This window comes from Triticum urartu, chromosome 3 (genome assembly GCF_003073215.2).
Source record: "Triticum urartu cultivar G1812 chromosome 3, Tu2.1, whole genome shotgun sequence".
In the NCBI taxonomy this organism is placed as follows: domain Eukaryota; kingdom Viridiplantae; phylum Streptophyta; class Magnoliopsida; order Poales; family Poaceae; genus Triticum; species Triticum urartu.
Genome location: NC_053024.1, coordinates 262,682,698 through 262,687,669, shown reverse-complemented (window position 1 = coordinate 262,687,669; position 4,972 = coordinate 262,682,698).

The window sequence follows — 4,972 nt, the reverse complement described above, 5'->3', positions numbered from 1 at the left end:
CATTTAGTAACAGAGGGCGTTTCGATATGCCGAACTGTGACCAGAAAAGCTTCTCCATTGCATACCCCTCTTGCACTTGGTAAAACTGCGCCGCATCGGATGAACTCTTCGGCAGGTCCAAAAACACGTCTGGAGAACTCCATACTTGGTTAAACTGAGCATAATCTGGATCGCTGAACTTTGTCTGTAATAAAAAGGGCTTGCCAGCCGCAATCTCCCCAGCTTGCCAGATCTCCTCACGGGCTGCTCTGGATTGAAACTGCACTTCTCTTGCCTCTCGTAAGGCCTTGTCAAGTTCAACCATTTTGGCATCATTTTCCTTCTCAAGATGTTCACAGCGGCTCGCAGCTTTTTTCAGTTCGAGTGCCATTTTGGATATCTTCTACTCGTCTTGGCGCTGAGCAGCCTATTTGGCTTTTAACTCATCCAATGCCTTTTCGCCAGCTTCATCGCTAAACCGGGCCTGCTGCTTAGCATGGGCCAGCTCCGCCCGAGGTATTTCAACAGCAACAGCACTATCTGCAGTCATGCATATAACTTTCAGCATCACGATTATATCACAAAAATGTGCGTAAAAGGACTGCCCCGAATACATACCTTGCGCCTCCTCAAGACACCTATTGATTAACGCAATGTCATCCCAGGCCACGTCAAGCTTCCGCTTCAGCTCGGTAATATCCGTTGTCTGGGAAGTAGCCAGGGGGAGGCAGCCTGTGTTCAAGTTAATCAGATTAGTCCTTGAATATTTCTTCTTGATACTCCGTTCGCCTCCCATGGGAAGCCAACCCGAGTCTCAGGGGCTACTACCTATACACAGGTGCATCTTTGCAAATAAAATATAGTTGAAAACATTACATCACAAACCACGAAGCCTCTTAGCAGGCCCATGAAGGCCTCATTCAATCCGCTTTTCACGGACAGGATCTTTTCGACCACCTTGCCCATCAAGGTACGATGTTCCTCCGAGACGGACGCCCGTCGTAGCATGTTCGTCAATATATCCGGTGCCTCTAGGTCTCCGAAGGCTACCATAGGAGTACGGCCTCCCTTTGAAGGGATCCGTTCATTCGTATCCGGCTGCAGACCGGACTGTTCGGGCCTTCGTTGTCGGTCCCCGGACCCTGGGCCACTGAGGTATTACCTTCAGGTAATGTCTTCATCATCCCTTGCACCACTTGTTGGTCGGGGGAGACCCTCCGCGACGACACCTCGAATTCGTCCGCCCTATTGGGCGGAGAGGCCGGTGGAGGCATCTCGCTTTCCATCATTTCGGGGAGAAGGTCCCCCGAGGAAGAGGATTGTGGAACAAGACTGTGTGCCAAACTGCAGAAAATATATATGCCATGCATCATAAGAAAAGAACGGGACATGTTTAAAACATCCTTGTTCACTTACGATTTGGCCTGAGGCTTGTCCTCGTCATGAGATTGCACTTTGGTGTCCTCCAAGCCTGAGCCACCCGACAAAGGCATCTTGCCTCGCTTAGGAGCCTGTTCCTCCCAATCTTCGGAGGTGGCCCTTTTCTTCCCATTAGGGGAGGAGACAGTGCCCCCCCTTCACTCTTGTCTTCAGATGAGGGAATTTTGATTCCTCCGGACACAATGTCTGATTTACCATTGGAATAGGGGTCATTTTTGGTATTTCCACTCTCCACCTCGCCCTCCTTCACATGCATCTGGTATGGTGCCAGGGCTAGCATCCTTGTTAAAATAGGATTTGCTAGGCCTTCGGGCAGAGGGGCCGAGCACATAATTAGTTCCTCCTTCTTTATCCAGCCCTGGAGGAAGATAGCCTGCTCAGTACCATATTATGGTATGCGTAGTTACAGAGTGTTTGGAAGACAAGTGCTTGTCGGGGTATCCGGACGGTTGCAGTTAAGGCCTGTGTCCTCGGTAGTGTCCGGCCAAAGTTTTCGCTTCCAAAAAAACAACTTCCACATCCCTTCATGCGTGGTGCCGAAGAAGTGTTGGAGGGTTCGTGGTCCTTCCGGATTGTGCTCCCACATGCAGCGAGACCTGCTGTGGCAGTGCATGATTCGGCGAACTAGCATCACTTGAATCACGTTGACAAGATCGATGTCTCTCTCAAGGAGGTTTTGGATGCGGCTCTGTAAAGTCTGCACTTCATCAACTGATCCCCAGTCCAGCCCCTTGTTAATCCATGATGCAAGCTGTTGCGGAGGGCCGGAACAGAACGCATGAATAGCTTCCCACTTGGTGCTACGGGGTTCCGTGACATAAAACCATTATTTCTGCCATTGGTGGGAGGCTTTGGTGAAAGAGCCTTCTGGCCAAAGAGTGTTTGTAAGGTTGCTCACTACATCACCACCGCACTCCTCCTGTTCCCCGTTGACTACCTTCGGCTTCACACTGAAGGTCTTGAGCCATAAGCCAAAGTGTGGGGGGATTCGGAGGAAGGCCTCGCACGTAATGATAAACGCCGAGACATGGAGGATAGAGTCAGGGGCTAGATCATGAAAATCTAATCCGTAATAAAACATTAGTCCCCGAACGAAGGGGTGAAGAGCAAACCCTAGCCCCTGGAGGAAGTGGGAGATGAATACTACCCTCTCGCCAGATTTGGGGGTTGGAATAACCTATCCTTGAGCAGGAAGTCTGTGGTGGACCTTCGCGGTCAAATATCTGGCCGCCGGAAACTTTGCGATATCCTCCTCTGTAACGGAGGAAGCCACCCATCGGCCTTGAGAGCTGGGTCCGGACATGATGGGGAGGCTTGAAGCAATGAAGTCAAATTTTGGGTGCTAGAACTCGAGGTTGGGAAGGCTGAGGAGAGGTTTGGCATAAAAATATGGACCTTGGTTCCTTTATAAAGGCAGCGGGTATTGAACGCCTCCTCCTAAGCCTAAGAACCTCCCTATTCCTAAGGAATCTTTCCCGCAGGATGGTTGGGTTACCCACACTCATATTGATGAAAATCCTGCAATAAGGGGACACAATCTCCGCTTCGACAAGACGTGCCACTACTAGGAAAAGGGCTATAGATAGGATCGATACTAATGGCGCACCATGGAAGCAGTGCGCCACTACTATATACTAATGGCGCAGCGGTTGGTGATGCGCCATTAGTGTGGAAGACACTAATGGCGCACCAGAAACAGGGTGCACCACTAGTATTAAATTATTATTTTTTTCCATTTTTCCATACATACTAATGGCGCATCAGGTCGAAGTGCGCCATTACTAGTTCTAAGTAGTAATGGCGCACCAAGCAGACAGTGCACCATTACTGTAAAAAAATTATTCTTTTTTTTGCAAAACTACTAATGGCGCATCGTTTCATAGTGCGCCATTACTAGTTTAAACTAGTAATGGCGCACTATTACCCGGTGCGCCATTAGTATACATATTTATTTATTTTTTTACTTTTTTGCAAAACTACTAATGGCGCACCACCTGCAGGTGCGCCATTAGTAACCAGGGTTACTAATGGCGCATTTGCTGGTGGTGCGCCATTAGTAACCTGGGACCCCAATAATATATTTTGGACAGCCCCACACCTACCCACTCACTTTCCCCACTTCATTCCCTCCACCTCCTTCTCCAAGCTTTCGGCCATCTCCTCCTCCTCACCTCATTTCCACCATAGATTCATCAAAATTAAGTGGTGAAATTACCTTTTTTTGATAGGTAAGTAAGGGGAAAGCTATCTTCATGATGTAGATCTACTTTTTTTCTCCCTAGCTCGCTCCAACAACGTGCACATGCACTTTTTGTGGCCTAGCTAGATCTATGTATGTTTGTGGTGCTGCATGTGTTTGTGGTGTTGCATATATGTTTGTGTTTGAAGGTACCGGTATTTGAAATGCGATAGTTGCCAATATTTTGCCAGAATGTTTTGATTCATTTCCGTTTGGGCGAGAATTTTAGCACTATGCATTCTTTTTGGTCCTATTTTTAGGGAAGGTCATGCCAAATTTTTTCTTGGTTCTAAAATATCGTTTTGCTCTACCCCGCAGGCGACCATGGTCCGCACGATGACTGAAGGCATCGTGAATAGGTTTTTGAGCTCTGTGAAGGCCGAGATGCTTCAAAAGAACGAGACGGAGATAAGATGTCCGTGTCGAAGATGCAAGCTGAAGAGCCTTATTGCGGACCCGGATTCTGGGCAGGTGCGGGACCACCTGCTCTTGCGTGGTTTCATGGATGGCTATCGGTGGCAAGGTGATGAAGATGACTATGAAGTCGTCCATGGGGGCCGGGCAAGAAATGAGGAAGGGCAACAAGACAAGTACCACCGCGGCGAGGGCGGGCGAGAAGACGAAGAATCTCCAGGACATGATCACGACGGTGATGCCGTACACAGTCATCATGTAGAAGATGTCGTACATGATGATGAGGAAGATCAAGACGAAGGGCATGATCATGAAGATGAAGATGCCGGAGCAGACGACGATGGAGGCTGGGTGCAGGACCCTCATATTCAAGAGCTGCTTCTCAAGCAGACTGATAACGCAAGAGCTGCCGCCTGAGAGAAAGCCAAGCTGGATCAACTGGAGATAGACGCAGTTACTCCATTGTATGAAGGATGCAGGCCCGAGGATACCCGTCTGAAAGTAACGCTCATGGCTCTGGAGATGAAGGTAAAACACAAAATGATCGACGCATGCTTTGACGAGAACATGTCATTCTGGCACGAACGTCTTCCCAAGGGGAACAAGTGCCCGACCAGTTTCGAGGAGGCGAAGAAAATCGTGTGTCCTCTGGATTTACCGCACGTGAAATTCCATGTGTGCATGAACAATTGTATCATTTATCGGGACGAGCACGCGGAGTCTACCATATGTCCGGTGTGCAGCGTCACTCGATACAAGAAGAGGAAGAAAGCTCCTCGAAAATTGGTGTGGTACTTTCCGATCACTCCTCGTCTGCAGCGGTATTTCGCGGACCCTAAGGTAGCAAAGCTCCTGCGTTGGCACGCGGATAGGGAGGAGAAGAAGCAGGAAGATGACGGA